A 22,724-nucleotide genomic window follows, 5' to 3' on the forward strand; every position below is an offset into this window, starting at 1 on the left:
AACCCGAAAGTGACCAAGCCAGCCGCCAGAAAATGCTAAGTCCTTAGCGTATGAACTTGTGTAAGTACCATTGTTAAATTGTTAATTGTTAGTGTGTTTATGACCGTATTATGCAGACCCATTTATGTATACTACATTTGTCACCAAATGTCACGTTTAATTTATGAGCCCTTTCGGATTCATTAATTAAACTGACTCACGACGTTAAACGTCGTGCCGGGATCTCAGTTTTAAGGATGGAATCAAACACCGAGTTTTCTATTAAACACTTAAATCTATTAAATAAACAATACAGTCATAAACACACTAAAAGTTGACAATTTAACAATTGTACTTACATAGACTCATAAGCTAAGGACTTAGCATTTTCTGGCGGCGGGCTTGGTCACTTTCTTGTTGGAACAATTCTGGAGAATGGACTACTTAACTTGATCTTCTTGACCGAGGAGAGTCGACATCTCGACTTCCTGGTTCAGCTGGTCGCACTACTGTCGATTGGTTCACCACCATCAGGTCGGGTCTACCGTTGTAATATACGAAACTCTTTTGGAAGAACTCATGTGTTCTTGAGATCAAGTTTGGATATCCCAAAAACTGACCCATGACCTTGAATACAGGACCATTGGCCTCATGTCTCTGATGGTTAGCTATATATGGTTGGCTATGCAGATGTTGTCGTAGGTGTGCAGGCCTTGACCATTCGAATTGTCCATTAATTTCTTCACAACTGTATTTAAATCATCTGCCATGGTTAATCCTTTGAATAATGGAACGAAGTGAGTCTTAATTAGGTACTCTGTCACAACAAAGTACTCTCTCAGTCTCCAGGACATGAGAGAAAAGAACCTACCTTTGATTTTCAGTTCTCGCTCCTTTGCTTTAAGACCAATGACTAGATCTTCAGATGATAATCCTTTGTCATTGATCTCGGTCAGGAACTCTTTCCAGTTGGTTGCGGGTGAATTGATAAAAGTTTGCAAAACTTTCTTGGAAGGAATGGGTGTGTTTGGATGTGATCTGATGTGGTTTAGGATGTCGGTCTTGTTCATGGAGTGACTTTTATCTGAATAGATGATTGATGGATCCAGGACATCTGGGATTTCGTAGCATCTTGTTAAAGGGAGGCTATGCCACTCATCTCCAAAATCCTGCACTTGTTTTGGAGTTGGCCATGTCCCTGTAGTTATGTGGGAATGAAATGGATGATCCGGATGAACTTTTGCTTTGTCTACATACCACTGCTTGGTCTCATTAAATTTTGAAGAGAGGACTAAATAAGCCAGGTCACTGGCCAAGGCATTTGCATAGTCTTCATCAATATCTTTCGGCATATGGACCTGGTCTGACAAACTCCTCAACCCATCCAAATATTGGACAAAGGGGTGTCCCCAGTGTCTGAAGGAGCCAAAAATGGTGAGGACCAGATTCGGATTGTCCGAATCTCAGCTTGTGGATCAAATTGAAGATTGGTTCAAGAGGGATGCCGTGATTTTTCATGGCCGTGACCGACTGTTTAACATGACGGCTGAATTCAGGGAATTCAGGGATCAAGTGTCGGTACTCATGAGCCAGATCTGCCATTCTGAGAGAGGCAATAGGCTCAATCAACTTCAGAGCATCATATGCTTGATTCCCGACTAATCGTAGACATTTGTCACCCAATCTGTATATTTGATTGAGGGTTTCCCATTCAGATGCCGCGAACATTTTACCCACCCGGTTTACCATAGAGATTAAAGTCTGGAACCGAGCAACATATGTGTCTTTACACATAAGCAAAGTGTTACGGTCCATAATAATTTTATCATCAAGGAAGAAGACGAACCCATGATTGATCAAAATTCTTCCGAAGTTCTTGCTCCTATATACGATTTGATCCGGATGGTCCGGAGAAACACGTTTCGTCCCCGTAATCTTCAAGAGCTCCGTGATCTCTGTACTGTCTATGGCGTTTAAAAACAAGGTAACAATGTGGAGATCTAAAAAGTAAGCACCCCACTTGAGAATGGCAGGATGACATTTGGTCTTGTCTGGGTTACCTATGGTCTTATTGATCCAACCTCTAAAGAATGCCGACACTACAGGATAAGTCGTGTCACTATCAGCCTGGGAGAGACGCATCAAGTCTTTGATAAGTGAGAGGTCAAAATTGTCACTCAAGTTTTTTCTTCCAAACCGCGAGGGGTTGTAAATAAGCCAAGTTGGCATTTGAGTTTGTCTAAAACTCCCATACGCGATTTCCACAGCTTTAAATTCCAGCTTGGCCTGTAAGGCAGTCCTTTAGAGTACTTGAGAAATTCATTGATTTCATCTTCTAAGAGGGGAGAGTTTAAAGAATAATCGACATTCGATAGATAGCCACTCCCGTTTTAGCACTCGGGGGGAGGGATTCAAACTCGTCCAGTTCTGGGGCAACATCCTCATAACTCATCGATGACGCCAAATCGCATTCGTCATAAAATTCCATTTTGAGCAAGTAACGTTTAAGTACTTTCTGTTTGGCGCTTCCTGGTTCAGCTGGTCGCACTACTGTCGATTGGTTCACACTCTTCTATACTGCTAAAATCGGCGTATTTTATACCCGATTGATCGGCTGACGCAGTTTGTTATTGTCGCTTGTTTTTCACATTTCTGTAAAGCAGGTGGTGGTGACTCATCACCGATACAGTGCACCCGGTGCATGACACACTCGGTGCATCATGGTGCGACCTTGCCTCGTGCGCTTAATATTTCGCAATCCTCGAATATTCTTATGTTTTTAAGTTAATAAGTCCATCTTTTGAATTAATGGATTTTCCATTCGTGACAATATGCGGAGAAGGCTGATATGTGTGTTTTCCTATTGGTTTTCCCTTCTTGTAAGAAAGATTTGTAGTGTAAATAATGCTAATTTGGGATGACAACTAAATAACAGACAAAATTTTTAAAACACCATATCAAATTTATTTGATAAGCCTGGCCCTAATCGGAAGAAGCCCGAACATTTCTTTTTAATACCCTCTCAGGAGCCTTTGACAGAAATATAGGTATTTGAATTTCTATGTCTTTTATGGTGACCCCCTCAGAATACAGCTGTACTGCTTCTGAAATATAAAAAAATATGATATATATTAGAGTCCTCAATTTTAATTGATCATTAGATACGTACTATTGAGTACTTTTAAAAAAAGCTGGAAGTATGTATGAACTTTTGACAACTTACCAATTAATGCTTGAGCAATTTTTAACCCCTTTAGAGGTTTTTTCTTCTTGTGGCCCACGTAACTGTACATAGACATAAACTCATCCGTACATAATTTTTCCATTCCACGTTTAATTAGCTCCTTATAATTCCGCGCTCCCAACATTTTTAGACGCTGTTTCTGAAATGTGTAATAAAAATCGTATATTTTATTAATATGCATGTAACCTACATTTTCGAAAAAGATGTGTTTTGATACACTTCAAATACAAAAGATACATATAAGAAGCATGCATTTAAAATACTCCCATGCACATACACAATACATTGTTAGGTTCGATGTTGTTGAACAAGTAAAATTCACGAGTACTGGTTAAGGTGTTTAATGACTACGTTCTTAAACTAAAAATCTATGATGAGATGTGGTTGAGAGTCGGAATGGTAATTAATTGCTACAGTAATGCTTGCGGCCTAAGACTTAAACTAGTAAGCGAAAAAGAATTGCGATTAAAGAGAGAGATGGAATGAAGTGGGTCTAGAGCTGACTAAGTATAAACGTAATAAAATATAGGAATAAGCGTGGGAATATAACATCCCTCCCCCTTAAGATTAATCAATAAGATAAGAACAAGATATCGTAATTGATTAATTCAAGAAGAACAAAATATAAATTTACAATAAAATTAAGAATATGAATAACATCTAAAAATAATGATTAAAAATAATACCATAAAATAACATAAAGTAGATAAATAAGATAGATAGCTTAACCAACTAAAAATAGTGATTAAAAATAACAACACCACAAATAAAGAATATAGGTAAGTTTAACTAGATAAATAGTTAATTGTCTCTGATCGAGGTGGATTTTCGCGATTTAACGACGAAAGGATTTTTGTAGTCTTGAGGGTTTGTAGACCTGACGGCTGGTACTCTGGTCGAGGTTGAAGTCATGGTAGTCACTGGTAGGCTGGAGTTTAAGGGTAGTAGCTCAGTGGGTTCTCTGTCTCGTCTAAACTGTTGCAACACTTCTTCTGGTGCATTTGAATGTATAAAAAATGTTACTATTGGAGATAGAGGAATTGTGGCTATGTGACGTCAACTGGTGGATCACTTTCTTTTCAGGCAGGAATCTTCCAATAATCGGTATCCATTTACAACTGCAGCAATACTTGGAACAGCAACAGCATATGCCGACAGCAATGACGATTATTATAGAGCCAGAAATGACTAAGTTCCACAAGGTATGATGTTCTCCAAAAAATGGTTTGTTGATTTCACTTTGGAGGGTTTCTTCAAACATTTCCAATTTATGTTTGGCATGCCTCAATTCATCAAGATTGATATTATTTAATTGGAGTGGTTCCATGGTCACTTTCTTTAAGTCTTCTCTATCCTTAATACAACAGTCATCTTGATTGATGTTTACATTGGGGATGAAGTTAGTGAAATTACTAGTTCGGTTAGACGTTGATTGAAGAACAGATGATAAGGTAAAACACTTGCATCCTGTGTCGAGTTTTAGAATTCCCGTTTTACTAAGGGTAAATTCCAAAAGAACTTCCGAGTTTGGCTCACAAGAGAGGGTTGCACTGACAGGATCGGTAGTGATGAATAACCATTCATTTTCTGTTAGCTTGTGATAAGCCTCCAAATTAGCTTTGATGGTTTTTGTAATACAATCCACGGGAATTGTACTGGACTGGCTTATTTTGAGCTGGACCTCGCACACTGGTTTTTGCGAAGTTAGATATGTAGTTGTATCCTCGCAGAGTTTGGTAGTATCGTCCAGTATTTTGCAGTTAGACAAGTCTTTCAATAAAGCAAATCTTGTTTTGGTAGTGCTTATCATTAAGAAAGGACTTGAGGGATCAATAAATGAATAAGTGTAGGTGAAGATGTCAAAAACTGGAAGAGGAATCATGTTGTACAAGTTGTACGTCTGATCAGAAGTTATTGGAATTTTGATTGCAAATATTAAAATGTCGTTATTGTAAATTACGTGTAATTTACAAATTGAGAAATATTTGTATACATTATCATAATTGGTCAATGAAATTGGAAAGTTAATATCATTATTTAGTTTTATTTTAAAAAGTTCATCTCTTAATTGTCTAGGACTTATTACATCTGGATGGATGATTCCTTGCTTAGCAAAAAGAATTGATGAAATCAAAATGTCATATTCTTCATTTAATTCGACAATTAATTGCGACAATAAATTAATGTGTTCAGTTATTAGTCTGATGTGCGAAAACTCATTGATCTTGTTAGTCACTTTTGTAGAAAATTCATTGAATTTTTCAAAATTTTTATTTAATTTTTCTTCATTCACTTTTAATGAAATTACAGAATTATTATAGTTTTTAATTGCTGAAGACATTACTCTTATTTGTTGTTGCATCAAAATTTGCGTCCCCCTATTTTTGTTTGTTAAAGCATCAATTGCTTCACTATAATATTCTGCATCGTCCGCATCTGGAGTTCCAAATAACCATTTAAATGCAGTTGAGACTCCGTTAATTAATCCGCGGCGTTTTCGTCTATTATCCAAAGAATGACCAACTAAATGAATAATAGTATCAAGTTTCCTTTGTAATGTTTTGATTTGATACTCAAACTTTGTAATAGAATCAGAACAGTGAAATGTATGAGTGTATAGGTTATTGTTTTCGATATCCGAAGAAAAACATATAGTTTTAGATTTTACATTCACATTTTCGATTAATTTTAATTTATTTATGTAAAAGGTTATGTTTCGTAAACAAAGAAGATTAAATGAGTCGACTTGTAACTTAAGCTTCCCTAAGTTTTGATAAAACACTCCGGCTTGTTCGCTAATCGGAGTAATGTGATATGGTTGATGAGCACGCGTCGTCGTGTGGGCAATTATGGACCACGTTATCGTTATCAACCAGAGAAGTCGAATGACACCTGTTTTCATCTGAAATAAATGGTTTCAATAAGTCTTTGTGATAAGAGACTATTTTATTTTTTATTTTAACAGACACGGAATTATTGGCATTGACTTTCATTATTTTATATGGACCTTTGTAATTCGGGGATAATTTTTTACTCATTCCTGGTTTTGAAGATTTATCAAGTACATACACTTCGTCTCCTACGGAAAAGTCAAAATTGTTTATTTTTTTATCGTAATTAGTCTTGGACTTTTCTTTAGATTTTTCAATGTTCTCTCGGGCAATTTGATATGATTTATTTAATTTCAATTGCAGCTGTTTATGATATGAGTCATACGTGTAAAGGAACTCAGGATTTTGCGTGACTTTATTGGGAATTAGAGCTTTGTGTCCGAATATCAACTCGTAAGGTGTAAATTGAGTAGTTGTATGGATAAGTGTGTTGTACGAAAACATAGCTGTGTGGACAAATAAATCCCAATTGTCTTGAGTTTGATTAACAAAATGTTTTAGATAATCTTTTAAGGTAGAATGTGAACGTTCTAGCGCTCCATTACTTTGAGGTCTATAAAGAGAGGTAGTGATATGTTTTATTTTGAAGAGCTTATTTACTTCTTTTAATAGATTAGATGTAAAATCAGTACCATTATCGGTAACAATAGATTTTGGCATTCCAAAAATTAGCATAAATTCACAAAATTTATCAGCTATAGTTTGAGCTTCATGGTTAGGTATAGCATACGCATAAGAAAATTTAGATAGATCATCCTGTAAGGTTAAAATAAACCGATTTCCAAACTCAGTAAGTGGCAATGGACCTACAATGTCTAAAAATAACTTTTCAAAGGGTTGTTTTGAGGTAGAAGTAATTTGCATAGGAGCTTTAATTGGATGGCGATTGACTTTATTTTCTTGGCATTTTTGACAAGTTTTGATAAAATTTCTTATATCTTTTTTCATACTTTGCCATTTAAAACTTTCTTTTATTCTTTTTTTTCCTTGTTTATTGGGTCGTCTGTCTCACACAAAAAAAGGTTTGTTGGGAAAATGGAATTTCGCACTATTTTCAACTAAGTTGAAAATAACATTAACCTAGTCGTCCCAACACAAGACCACTGACTTAGGCTCGGTCTTGTTACCTAAAAACGCTGACGTTTCGGTGGAAAATCTACCACCGTCTTCAGAGAATCTAAAAAAGAAAAAACACAACGGCAGAACACAGAAAACAACAACTTAATAAATATTAAACCTGATAATGTTCAATATGGAACTCTGAGAAGGGTTTTGTCAATAAAAATTGACATAAATTTTGACTTTTGTCATTCCAATAGGAAAGGTTATCTATTGTTGTAGTGAAAGGTGGGTTTTATAATGAAAACAAAATTACAAGAAATTTCAGTTACGTTTGATATGACCAAGTGTTATTTCCTCCTCTAGAATATTTAACCAAGTTTGGTCAATATTAATAGAGGATGTAGCAACACAGGAGTCATGGTTTAATCTAATATATGCACTTTCTTTTATTTTACGTCTTTTTGAAAAAGTTTCTTTGTCTATGATACTAATGGAATGAATGTAGTATCATAGACAAAGAAACTTTTTCAAAAAGACGTAAAATAAAAGAAAGTGCATATATTAGATTAAACCATGACTCCTGTGTTGCTACATCCTCTATTAATATTGACCAAACTTGGTTAAATATTCTAGAGGAGGAAATAACACTTGGTCATATCAAACGTAACTGAAATTTCTTGTAATTTTGTTTTCATTATAAAACCCACCTTTCACTACAACAATAGATAACCTTTCCTATTGGAATGACAAAAGTCAAAATTTATGTCAATTTTTATTGACAAAACCCTTCTCAGAGTTCCATATTGAACATTATCAGGTTTAATATTTATTAAGTTGTTGTTTTCTGTGTTCTGCCGTTGTGTTTTTTCTTTTTTAGATTCTCTGAAGACGGTGGTAGATTTTCCACCGAAACGTCAGCGTTTTTAGGTAACAAGACCGAGCCTAAGTCAGTGGTCTTGTGTTGGGACGACTAGGTTAATGTTATTTTCAACTTAGTTGAAAATAGTGCGAAATTCCATTTTCCCAACAAACCTTTTTTTGTGTGAGACAGACGACCCAATAAACAAGGAAAAAAATGAGTAATTCGTCTCAACAAACATATAGAACATATCTTCTTTTATTCTTTTATAAGTTTTACTAAAACCTGGATGACCCGAAATTGATGTACTATGATTTTCTTTAATTATCTTACTTATTTCCTCTTTAGTGTGTGGTTTAATTTTTTCAGAATCTACTATAATGATTTTAAGAGCATCTTCGAAAAGATAGAATATCATTTCATTAATTATATCTTTTTTTAATGAGGTATTATAATGTTGCGGATTTTTTAAATACAGAGGTGTATCAGTAGTTTTAAATGCAACATTTGTTTTAAAACTTTGAAGAGCATAAAAAATATCTTTGGAAGAAGGTTTATCAAAATAATTTAGATGTGTTATTAAAATGTATGTAGTAGAATTATTATTTTTTAAAGTTATAATGTCATACAATTTTATATTGTCAACACTAATTTTATTTAGATCGTATATTTGATTTAGAGTCTCGTAGAAAGAGTTAGATTCATCGAAATCTTTTGAAAAGAAAAGTATATTTGGAAAATGTTCGAAAATATTTTCTTTTAATATAGGATACTCAATTAAATCTTGATTTTCATAGTGAAATTTAATAAAATTGTCAAATTGGTTTTCACATTTATCAATATGTAATACAGGGTTTCTCGATAGTGCGTCTGCAACTGAATTAAGACGACCTGGTTTATAAGTAATTTGATAGTCATATTCCTCGAGCTTTAGTCTCCAGCGGACTAACCGTGATGAAGGATCTTTACAATTAAATAACCATGTAAGAGGACGACAATCTGTAACAATTTTAAATTTTCTTCCATAAAGATATGGTCGAAAATGTTTGACAGACCAAACTATTGACAATAGTTCTTTTTCTGTAGCAGAGTAGGACTGTTCAGCTTTATTTAAGGTACGACTTGCATATGCCACCGGTAAATCTTTATTATTCACTTCTTGTGATAAAACTGATCCTATAGCGTAATCTGAAGCATCTGTTGTAAGAATAAATTCTTTACTAAAATCTGGAAATTGCAAAAGTAAATCGGTGGTTAAAATATGTTTAAACTGATCAAATGATTTTTGTTGTTCTGGACCCCAACTAAAATTTGAGTCTTTTTTTAATAACAAAGTCATGGGTTTTGCAATAGCTGCAAAATTAGGAATAAAACGTCTATAGTATCCCGTTAGACCTAAAAATTGTTTTATATTTTTTGATGATTTTGGAATTTCTAAAATTAATAATACTTTCAATTTTTGCAGAATCCGGCTCAACTCCATTTTGTGACAATTTGTGACCCAAGTAAATTATTTCTTTTTTCATAAATTCGCATTTATCAGGCTGCAATTTAAGATTGTTATTTGATAATCTTTGGAACACTAATTTTAATTTTTCCTCATGGTCAGATATGTTTGAGCCTACGATTACTAAATCATCTAAATAGACAAAACATTGATTTCCTTGTAAACCAGTTAAAATATTATTCATTAATCTCTGAAATATAGCTGGTCCACATTTTAGACCAAAAGGCATTCTAAGGAATTCATAGTGGGCATTTGGTGTAGAAAAAGCCGTTTTTGGGATATCGTCTTTATCCATTTTTATTTGGTGGAAACCAGAACTCAAATCTAATGAAGTGAAATATTGAGAATGTCCTAACTGATCTAAAATTTCATCGATACTTGGAATTGGATAATACTGACCTACGATGACATCGTTTAGACGCCGATAATCTACTACAACGCGAAATTTACGTTGTCCTGACGCATCCATTTTTTTCGGAACTACCCATAATGGTGCGTTATATGGGGAAACTGAGGGTTGTATAATTTTTTGTTTCAGCATTTTGTTGATTTGTTTAGAAACTTCTTCTTCATGCACTTTTGGAAGCCTATAAATTTTTGATGCGATTGGATTATCAGTTGTTGTCTGGATTTTGCACTGAATTGCATCTGTGTACGTAAGATCATCATTCGGTAAATGAAAAATATGATTGAACTCTCTACATAAATTGAGAACTGACTCTGTTTCTTCAAGGTTTAGATGACTTAATCTGAGATTTGCTTCTAGAATTGAATTTCGATATGCTGAATTCATTTTATTCTTATCATAACTCACATGGAAAACCTGCGATTCGGTTTCATTAAAAGGAATTAACTCGAGATTTACAAAATTAACTTGCACAGCTTTTTCAAGAGTGTTGACTATTGTCGTCAAGGCAGTATTATTTTCCTGAACCTTGAGAACTGCTTTAGCTAGGAAAACTTCGTCGATAATAGCCTTATCGCAACAATATTGTCACGTTTAATTTATGAGCCCTTTCGGATTCATTAATTAAACTGACTCACGACGTTAAACGTCGTGCCGGGATCTCAGTTTTAAGGATGGAATCAAACACTGAGTTTTCTATTAAACACTTAAATCTATTAAATGTAGTATACATAAATGGGTCTGCACAATACGGTCATAAACACACTAACAATTAACAATTCAACAATGGTACTTACACAAATTCATACGCTAAGGACTTAGCATTTTCTGGCGGCTGGCTTGGTCACTTTTGTGTTGGAACAACTTATGAGAACGGACTACTTAACTTGATCTTTTCTTGACCGAGGAGAGTCGACATCTCGACTTCCTGGTTCAGCTGGTCGCACTACTGTCGATCGGTTCACTCTCTCCTTATACTGCTAAAATCGGCGTATTTTATACCCGATTGATCGGCTGACGCAGTTTGTTATTGTCGCTTGTTTTTCACATTTCTGTAAAGCAGGTGGTGGTGACTCATCACCGATACGGTGCACTCGGTGCATGACACATTCGGTGCATCGTGATGCGACCTTGCTTCGTGCGCTTAACATTTCGCAATCCTCGATGTTTTTTAAGTTAATCAGTCCATCTTTTCAATTAACGGATTTTCCATTCGTGACATATGCCTCCGCCCCAGAAAAACTGGTCCCCAGTTTTAAAATAAAGGACACTTATATACTCCCTTTAAAAACAACCATCTTGAAAAAATATCTAACTTGTAACAGTATTATACAATTAAACCAAAATTTCAGATTGACGTACATAAAAACCATTAGAACAATCGATAAGCTACGGTACTACTAAGTACATTATGATTAAAGCATAGTATTGCTTATGATGAACACAAATAACTTACTAACACTAATAAACCCAGAAAAGGATAATGGAGTAGATTTATAAAGAAAGAAGTATCTAGGCTTCGAAAATACCAATTATTGAATGTGCGTAAAATACTTACTCCATTTGCCTTACATCGCTTCCATCTAAATAACTTCTTAAATCTAACATAGTTTAAGAGCGCAACACAGAGCACATTATTGTTAAGCCGAGAATAGTTCACTCTTACCACGAAGATGTTTACTGCGCATAACTAAATGCCACGCACGTATTCCTTATTACTTGCATCAAATTGATGGATGTGACGTGGGTAAAAGTCCAATGACGTGTTGGTATTGCGTGCGGACTATGTTGTATACCAACGTCAACAGTCGTGGAAGAAATTAAATGTCTTCAGCAGAGCAGGATCAACGTGTGGTATTATTTCGATCTGGCTTGTTGACTCTCATGTGTGCGTTTACATGAAATAAAAATAGGAACAAAGGTTAATATGTGTTCATTAAGGCTTAATATACTTATATCCAAAGTATACTCTGCATGCAGTGTTACGTATTACTTCATAAAGTTAATTGACATGTAAAAATAATCAGAAATCCGGTCCTGAAACTAAAAAGTTTGAACTCCGTAAGTATAAGACGCTCTAGTTTTCATTTTATGGAAAGTAGAACGTATTTGCCTGTTTAAAAAAAAAAAAGAAATATTAACCGTCTCTAACCAACTTCAAAATCTTTTGGAGAAGATTGTTCTATCAAAAAATTGGATATAATGTCCTCAATCAAATGCTTTTCCCTCATTGATTTCTGTAAAAATAAAAATATGCCATCAGTATGTAAATGCAAGTAGGTATTAAATGATTAACTTAAATCCTTTCTGGCATATTAAAAAAACTCTAATTATTGCATTTCCACAAATTTGCATTGTTTGTCTTGATTTCACTTTGCCTTACAAAGCTGAATCAAGGCTAAAGTTTGTCATCATTTGGATTATCAGCCGGACGAAGTAGAAATAAGCGATGTACGCTTTCGTTTTAGTCCAGGAACTGATGTATTTTTGCAACCCTTTACTTTGTGTGGTATAATTCATAATATACCATGTATCTGTCTTACTATTTTCCAAATAGTATAAAAATCAGAATAGGTAATAAGTAGTATCTTGTTATTGTATTATCCCTATATTTCCAAAAGGCTCTAACTGAGCAACAAACGGCTGTGCTACCGCTTGCTCTAGATCATCTCTAGTTTGAGGATTAATGGGCCCCCTGCTCGCACTTGCGCCTGGTTATCCGGATTTGGGCACAGTGCCGGATTGCGGACAACCTGACTTGCGTGGGATTCAGGTGGTCCCATAAGTTTGTGGTCCAAATGCACCTCCAGAAGATGCGCCAGCAGAATTCACTCCTGATGTTTCAACCCTTTGTTGTGTTTGGGGTACTACTGGTACCCGAAACTGGTGAAACGTAGCATTCGGTATATAAGTATGCGTGTATTGGGAATGATTCGGTTGATTCAAAAATTACGTAATGAAAATCAATATGCACATAATGTAAACCGTCTTCCTAACTCGGACTATTTAAATTAGTCATTTATTTATGCGCGCAGCGACATATTCATTTCTCATCGCTCGCGAATTAGTTGCGTTCCTCGCAAAAATGCATAAACAACTATATGTTCAAGGTGATTATTACACCGACAATATTAATTTTTTCATATATTTATCTTTATTCGTTGGTAGGTACCTACATGGTCTCATTGAGATATTATTCCGAATTGGTTAACCAGCGAATTCCATGGTTTTAAGCATGGTGCACTCATTAACCTTTCTGATAACCTAATATGACAAGTGTTCAAGTTTCAAAATTTGCTACTAGTATCTTGACATCTTGACCGTGCAATACAGTCTTTACTTGTCAATGTTCAATAAGTATTTAGCCCAGTTTTATTTCGTAAAGTCTTCAATTAATCCATTTACTCATACAATGAAAAATCACGATACAAAACTCAAGTGTACACTTTTTAACTTTTATAATAACAATGGCCATTTTTCTTAATTATTCTCATATGCTAAAAATTTGCATGTCAAAATGGAATTACAATGATATTTATCCATACGCAGTTTTTTAGACGCGTCGCTACCACGATGACTTAAATAACAAAGTGATTACCATCTGTCTGCGGCATAAGAAAAGAATTATCTAATCATTTGGTTAGGTACTTACGTACCTATATATCGCATTTTTTCATGTGCACAAAAAACAAAATGTATCCTACTGTAGGATAATTCATTTAAGCAAATAAAAGTAAATCATTTTCATAACTTAAGTATGAGCATTTTGACTTTATCGGGCTTGTAACTTGTAACTCTGAATTTCTCTGCAGTTCAATATTTGTTTCAAAAAGTAGTCGTAGTCAGTCTGCTAGAAATTTGTACAACTTATTGTACATCGTAATGAGACGATCCTATAAACGGAATTAAGGTAAACGATTAAAGCAACTAATACGCAAACTTCCAGGATAACGTATAACCGGTTGCTGTCAGGAATAGGAATCTCCGTTGCCTGAAAATATTGACAAATTTAGCTACTTTATATGGACCTTTTTATATCCGAGTTTAAAGAAGTCTAGTATCGATTTGCTTCAAAGACCCAATTTTCAAAACATATGTTAAGGTGTAGCATACACACAATCATTTCAGCCTGCTACTAATTTCGCATTCAACGAGTATCTTTGGTTTGTTCCTTAAGAAAAATTCATGCACCGCCCTAACATCGATAACAGCAAACAATATTGCTGTGTGGCACTAACACAAATATTTCTCAACATGTACAGACCTTTCTGTATCAACAACTTCTCAACTGAGAAGGGAAAAATCAGAAACAACTACTTTGAGAGCTAATACTCCTACCAACATTGAATTATACTGTTTTTCCTGTTGAATTCTTGAGTATTTAAGTTACTCCTTTATAAAAGATACCAATATTTTTTCATTGGCAATTCAATATTTATTTCATTTAATTATGAATCTTGAGCTGGACATCTTCGTACAGATGCACCAAAAATAGTTCAACTGCATGTAAGTTGAAACTTTATTACTCATAAAACTCATTACAATGGGTCGGTTAAAGAAACAAACTCTATGTGCCACTTACATAATAAGGTATTACGCTCAGCTAGCGTTTTTCACCTTAATTATTTAACATAATAAAATTCAGCAGAAATAAATTGAAAATAAAATCACAGTATCATGATGTGTGGGTCTTATCGTCTCATCCGAGCAGTATGTGTGTTGAATGTGTTAAATAACACTTCAGAAATACTTTATTACAAATGTATCATTTACCATTCGTATTCAAAAAAAAAAAATAACTTGGGTCACTTTTTAAATCAGTTGTCATCTTTTTCATAGTAAAATCAAATTGAATTATTCTTAGCCAATACAATATTTCGACTTGTTATTCCATGTAGGTAAATTATCATGTGCATTTAGAAAAAAAAAAACATTAAAATTTATCAATCAGCAGTTTCTTTATCGACACCTTCGCGGCGATGCGACGAGACGAGTGCAAGAAAGCAAGTCGGTCACACCGGCACGCGGTGTCAAATAGAACTAATTAGTCTGCTTTACTTTATTTTCCACTAATGTCGCGATTTTTGCAAGCGACCAAATAATAACCTTCGATTTTTTATGTACTGTTCGTTTTCAAACGATGGAAACATATCGAAATCCTCTTTAACTCTGCACTATGCTTTTATTTAAAGCTGGTACCTACACATAATAAGTAAAAAATTATTTGTCGACAATTAGAAGTTTCATTCCGGCACACTTTTTGTCGTTATCGGGAATGCTTGACCTCGACATCGAAATAACACAATCCGCTGTTTTACAGTGTGGATTTTATTTTTTACTTCTGATTTAGAAGTCATGTAAAAATTAATTTAATAGCATGCTGCAGTAGGTATGTAAAATTCAAATTTTTTTCTCAAAATATTTGATTTTTCAGTTTAACTTTTATACAAACTTCTACTAAATAGAAATGCTAAAAGCATACATTTTGCTTTGAATATTGTAATCCACAAAATTGGGATACAGGGAATATTACATTTTTTAATTCGACTTGGTCGGCTGTGTTACGAGTTGATTTAAACATCTCAACTTTTCTTCGATAATCTATATTATCGATTTCATTTATGTTACTTGTCTGTAAATTAGGATGTAACATTTTCGATTGAACAAGAAAATCGGACTGAAACTTATTAGCAGTTTTTGATTTGCGTTTTTCTGAAATGCATAACATTGAATCCTTTGTCGTATTTGTATTGATTGATTCATTAACGTCGAATTTACCTATAACAGAATGCTTTAAAATAGGAACTGTTCTAAATCCCTTATTGACAATTGTAATGTATAAATTGTGCCCATTTTGCAAAAATGGTGTGCCTACACACAGATTTCTTGGACATAAATAACTGTCTCTTTTAATAAAAATGCATTTTGTTAAATCAGGCTCATTATTCGCGGTTTTCAATCGTAACGTTATTTGCTTATTTGGTTTTACAATATACTTTCGAGCAACTTTCAATTTTATTACAGGTTTTACTGTTTTTTCGACGTCAGAAATTTCTACACCCATTAGATACTCTTTCTGAACTTGGTTTTTAGATGTAACATCAAAATCAGGTCGATTGAGATTAACTGTTACTTTATCGTTGTTGTTTGTTGAAAAACTCAAAATATTTTTATTGTTATCAATTATTGCGTAAAAATTTGATAGAAAATTATGTCCCAAAATTAAAGGTTTAGAAAGGTTTTTCACTACTAATGCTTCAACCTCCAACTTTATGTCGTTAATTTTTAGAGTTACTTTTGAAGTACCTATTGGGTTAACAGTATAACCTCCTACTGAAGTTAATTGGATTGTCTCTGATGATAAAGACATGTTAGTTATAAGATTTAAATCAATTAAATTTGGTTCACATCCTGTATCTAAAATTACATTAAACAAATTGTCTTCGTTATTTATTGAAGCTTTGATTGACAATAAATTGCTATCTTTACTGTTTGTCGAGTTTAGAGCAACTTCATCGACACTTAACATTGAGTTTTCACATTCACTAGGATTCTGATGTGTAGAAACATTCTTATTTTGTTCAAAACTGTAAAACTTGTTGCTACCTCGATTAAAATTTTTACATTTTGATGAATAATTATTTTTGGTATTACTATTTCTTATACCTCAATTTTGATCAAACCTAGAATAATTTTGCTTTTCTTGTGACACATTTCGATAATAAAAATCATTTTTGTTTAACTTGGTCCCTTTGTAATTTTTATTTCCACAATAATTGTTGGACTGAAATTCACAATTTTTACAATACTTATTTGGCCAAGTACGATTAGTACTGTATTTGTCAAATTTGTTTTTCAACCGATCATTACGAGACCGAAAATTCATTCCGTCCGAAATGTAAAATTGACTTTGCCGATTCATTTGATTAAATAATACACGCTCTTCAATATCACTTATTTTCAAGACTAGTTGGTTTAAATCACTCAAATTTTTATTATTAGAGCTTAGCAAATAATACATTTCAAAACACGACGGATTTAAACCGTTTTCAAAATAATCTCTAAAAGTTTCAAAAGACATATCTGGGTTAATTTCATTTGCCAAGGTAAGTAAGTCATAATAATAAGTTTTAATGTCTTCATTGTCCCGATGTTTACGCGTGTTTAATCTAAATTTCAGTTTACGAAATGGCTGGTCACCTGCTAATTCTTTTAGAAAATCTGTTCGAATTATTGCCCAAGTATTCAAAACATTTTTTGTATCATTTCCATATTTTTGATACCAAACTTGTGCTGGTCCGTCCAAATAATTATTAAAATATGAAATCATTAAAGAATAAGTCCAGTTGTTTAATCTTGCGGACTTTTCATATTTATTTAAAAATGTAATGGGGCAATCACTTGATGGATTAAACGTAGGTGGACACGTAAATTTAGGGATGGCCGGGGCTTTTTGTTCGGCCAGTGCTGTACGTAAAGTTATATTAGCCATTAATTTCTTGACTTTTTTAACATAAGACACGATCGTTTCAGTAATACTTCCTTGCTTCTTACAATTTAGCAAACAAATATTCAAAATGACAATGTAGGACAAAATTAATTATGCAAAAAGTAAAATTATATTTTTGTTTTAAAGAGGTAATTTTCACTCACGATGAGAAAAATTAAAAATATTTTTTCTGGTTTAAAAATTCACTTTTTTTTAACAGTGTTTTTCATCTACTTGAAACAATTATGTCACGTTTAAATTGTAAAGTCCTTTTGGCCCGACAAGTTAAACGAGACGTGCGTTTATTACTTTAATAAACGCCTTTACCGAGATCTTGTTTCAGAGGTAGAATCAAACCACTTGGTAGAAAAATATAATTTAATAACTAAATAACAGTTAAAAGTAATTGACAAAATGGTTGGTTTATCAACTTAGTGAATCGGAATAAAACCTTCAAACATAATTCCCAAAGTAACACTTTAAACAATACCTTTTACATGCACAAAATATTACAATAACAAATCTGTACTTACATTTGTTAAACAATTATGAGGGCAGCTTCCTGGAGGGTTTGGCACTCGCGATTTATTATAGTTTAAGATATGGTTTACTATTTAATTAATTTGTAAACCCGGTGCGGGTTGCAGAATTCAGGACGACTACATTCTGTGGCGTGAGCGGAGTCTTCTGGCTAGGTACTGCCTTCTCCGACGTGGTGCACAGCAAAACTGGATTGATTGGAATGAACTGAACTGAACCCCTCTCTAGGGTACAACTTCCTTTTTATAGCATTCCAGACACTGGTTCCACCAATCAAAATTCCCAGACCTGGTCTCGTCTAGCCGACAACTCGTGACGACCTTTCGACCCTCGGTACTTGGAAAACATTCCACATATTTTGCAATTCAGCAAATGCATCATAATTGCAGTTGCACTCTGACAATTTTAATGTTTCCGCTCAAGTAATATAAATTCCACATTTTTTAATGTTTTCGTTCAAGTGAAATAAATTTGATTTATTATCCTTCGTGACAGTATTTTAACAAATTATATACCTTTTTCCATTGTTCACCAGTTTTTTGGGTACCTCCAATAGAATTTATAGCCTTTGCAGCATGTTCCCAAGATTGTCTTTTTAAATCTGGGGTACCTTTTCCCCACTTTAAAACCTCAGAACTTTCTACCTCAGTTAGAAATTGAATATATTGCTGTCTTGAGGCTTTCTAAGACATATCTAAAATTGATTTAAAAATTAAGTTTGGTACTTTATCCTAATTTTGAATTAAGTACTTACCGTTGCCGGAAAAAAAACTGAAAAACACCAAAAGCCGTTTAAAATGTACATAATTTGTGAGGTTAGGTCCGTACTGCTCCGTCTGGTTTGGTCTGGCCATAACACAAATGCAATGTTGCCATAGTGAAGCTTGAAATTTTATCAATCAATTATTACCTACAGTTGTTTTAATCAATTGTCCTTAGTGCATATCTATGTGACCAAAAATTGAAATAGTGGTAAATTTTCATTGAAATTATTTCAATATTGATATTAAAGTCAATGGATTTACGGCATAAGGCTGAACATCTGCCTATCAAGTACTATACTTGTAAAGAAAACATCTTTGTGCTGCTGCAATGTTCTTTTAAAACAATAAATCCAATACTTGTTCCACTCTGTGAAGATGGACTATCAAATAGTAATACCAAACCACGGACAACGCCTGTAATCCCTTGGGTATTAAATGTATATTGTGCACACGAGCATCCACTGTGACGTCACCCGGCGTATCGCATTGAGAAAACAAGTTCCAGATAGGCCATCTTGGATCTGTTGTGATGTCAAATGCCAACTTGTCACTTGGCTTTTGTTTTTGTTTTGTTGTGTCAGAAAAATTAACATGCAGCTAAAATAATTGTATTTTTATTACAATAGTCTAATAATTGGTGAAGATTATACACATAAATTCAAGTAAATGTATATTTTTCAATGGTCATAATGCACACAACGCCTGCTAGCCCAGGTAAGATTTCAATGGCAATTTCATACCTAACCTAAATAATCTCTGCTGATGCATCACTTGTATAAATGACTAAAAATTTGTCTAATCTGACAATATTTTAAGGGTGGTTCAACTAACAAATTGGGCCTCTTTCACAGATCTGTATCCTGTATATGCTGAATACTTCACTACTTTTCCATGTGGATGAGAAAATATAACTTTTATGAAGAAATTGACCTAAGCCAAGAACAAATTACCCACTAAGAAGATTGCAACATATCAATCAAGTTGAAGAGTGAAATTGTTGGGTTCAACTACTTGCATTAGAATGGTGAATAAAAAAGCAAGGTTTAAGGTCAGTATAGTGATTTTACTTAAATTAACATTAAAATGAAAACTAATGCATTTTTCATTATTGTTTTATGTTTAATAATTATCATTGTACACTTTAGTAATCGGCATTGCTCAACATTGAGTTAATATGTATTATACAATGTCTTGAATGTGATGAAATGGAAGGGACTTAAGCCTAGTTTATAAAGCAAAATTTTAGTTATATTATTTATATTAGGACTAAGAATAGAATCAATGCTTATGACCAAAGTAGTTTATAAAAAAATAATTTAAATTTAGTATTAGTTATAACTGAATTCACTTAAAAACCAAAATTTTTTATGGCTAATACTAAAATTAAATCTTTTTTCCTTTTTTGAACCTGCAGTATGGCTAACCTGGCATTGACATGAATATTATCACAAAAGTTATAGTTTTTAGGTACATGATTTTATTAACTTTTTCATTTTTGTTTTGGGTTCCGGCTTAAAGAAAAAGGATTGCAGCTACAAGCTACAACTTTTTATTTAATATTTACTATTTATGTACTTGCACTTGTGAGTCTATGTCATGTAATAACCTAAACTATAACCATAAAGTAAGTGAAAGCAAAACTCAGAGTCAATCTCCACAAATATATATTAATAAGTTGTTATCTGCCTAACATGTTTCGGGTGTATTCAGACACCCATCTTCAGAGGCTTAACTAGATCACTAGTCTGCTGGCTGTCATTCTACAAGGGGGGACAGCTGAACCCAGATGTACAGGGTGCTGAATTTTTGATGGTTTTACGGGGTACAGAGAAAACGGTAATAGATAGAAAAAAAGTAGCATACGTATTCTGATCTCTTTTTCTGAGCTGAGATGACTGGCGAAAAGTGGGCGGCGCAAACTTCTTTTGTTTCGAAGATACGGGGGGCTTTTGAAAATTGGTCATTTTGGAACCTCCTCTGTATTTCATTTCCTATTAAAGTTATCAAAAAAGGAAAAAACGGTTCCGGGAGAAGTTTTGACGTAGAATCCAATGGCATAGTCAGTTTTTTTCTATTACGTTTAGTTTCTGACATATGACAGTAAGTTATATTTTTTTAAATGAAACACCCTATATATTTTTAGTTTATTTAATTGTTGTTGTTGATTTTTACTTTTTCAACGGTGAATTAAAACATATAAGTTTGTAAACGTTATTCTTGGTAATTAGAAAAAAAGCGTTTCCTTAACAAAAAAGTGCTAAATAATATGTATAAAAATACCCACAGTCGAAACAAAATTTGGCTATGTTCATATTAACATGTTACATGTCGTTTATAAACAGTTTTTTTAACTTCTACCTTAAAAATAGTAGAAAATAGAAATGGCCACTTTTCTTATTAAAGTAACGGTAGAACTGTTTGTAACTTAGATTTTTTAATAAGATTTATTAAAAATATTTAATTTTCTGATGTGTTAGTTTATATGATTTCCGATTTTCTTTGGTATTTTAGATATTGGCCTTTTTTTAGCTTAGCAAAGGCCTTTTTTTAAAATAACAGGATTAACCTCTACAAACTTATATGTTGTAATACACCGTTGAAAAGGTAAAAATCAACAGAATTAAATGACGTAAAAATATATAGAATCTTCCATTTAAAAAAATGTAACTTACTGTCATATGTCAGAAACTAAACGGAATAGAATAAAACTGATTACGCCATTGGATTTTACGTCAAAACTTCTACCGGAAACCATTCTTCCTTTTTTGATAACTTTAATAACAAATGAAATTCAGAGGTTCCAAAATAACCAAATTTCAAAAGCCCCCGTATCTTAGAAACAAAAGAAGTTTGCGCCGCCCACGGTTCGCCAGTCATCTCAGCTCAGAAAAAGAGATCAGAACACGTATGCTACTTTTTTTCTATCTATTACCGTTTTCTCTGCACCCCGTAAAACCATCGAAAATGCAGCACCCTGTACTAAGGTGGTTTTTTTAATTCTACACAGGGGAAAAAAACCTTGATCAAAAAACCCAGTTCTGGTTCTGAGATGACAGGTTGCTTGGTTTTTTATTCTTGAAGGGGGAAAAAACTTAATCAAAACCCAAGGAAGTTGAATGATGTCAAAACTGCATGTTTATCTGAAGGGGACGTCACACACCAAAAACCGCGGTGGACATTCACAAGTTGGACACTGAACAGGTTAAAATAGGGGGAGACTTTCCCCTTTATGTCACTATGGTAGTGTGACCGTGTGGGACTTCATGGCTACGGTGCAGCCGGACAATTTTCATGTCCGGCTGCAACAACTTAATAATATATATTTGTGGAGATCGACTCTGAGTTTTGCTTTCACTTACACTCACTACACTGTGTGCATATGGACTACTACTTTTCGATATAACCATAAACTTATCATTTATTGAGACCACTTATCATTTGTTGAGACCACGCAGATCTCGACGATACTATCCAGCAACTCTGGTCAACAAATCGTGGCCAGTAATGTCGTCTCGTTTGGGAAACCAAACCGTAACGGTTGTAAGCCCGTAAAGGTTACTCTTGCGAAAACTACTGATGTAGCGTTTCTGCTGAAGAACAGGAGACACTTTGCCGACCGGCATCGGATATACATTGAAGCGGATCTTTCTCCAGCACAACTAAAACAGCTTCAGGACACAAAGGAAGAACTGCGGAATCGTCGGTCAAATGGAGAAGAAGATCTGGTTTTGAAATTTGTCAGAGGCATTCCCACGATTACATCAAAAAACTTAACGAGCCAACAATCAACATCAACCATGAATTAACTTGCCTGTACCAGAATGTTCGTGGTCTTCGGACTAAGACCCATCGTTTCTTCAGCAGTGTTGCCTCCTCAGACTATGATATCATCGTAATCACTGAGTCGTGGCTCCAACCTGACATTCTGGACTCGGAACTTTTTCCTGACTTCTATTTGGTTTATCGCTCGGATAGAAGAATCA

General features: G+C 34.0%; 1 long non-coding RNA gene across 1 annotated transcript in view; it reads right to left on the minus strand.

The window, feature by feature from the left end:
• Nucleotides 1-15,504, minus strand: part of LOC145738258 (uncharacterized) — a 254,982-nt gene extending 239,478 nt beyond the window's left edge. The window contains exon 1 of the long non-coding RNA XR_014180664.1: nt 10,746-15,504. This is a non-coding gene — a long non-coding RNA (uncharacterized LOC145738258). The remainder of the gene's footprint in view (nt 1-10,745) is intronic.
• Between the last annotated feature and the right edge of the window lie 7,220 nt (nt 15,505-22,724).

This window comes from Ips typographus, linkage group LG15 (genome assembly GCF_016097725.1).
Source record: "Ips typographus isolate SLU linkage group LG15, UJ_Ityp_2.0, whole genome shotgun sequence".
Classification (NCBI taxonomy): domain Eukaryota; kingdom Metazoa; phylum Arthropoda; class Insecta; order Coleoptera; family Curculionidae; genus Ips; species Ips typographus.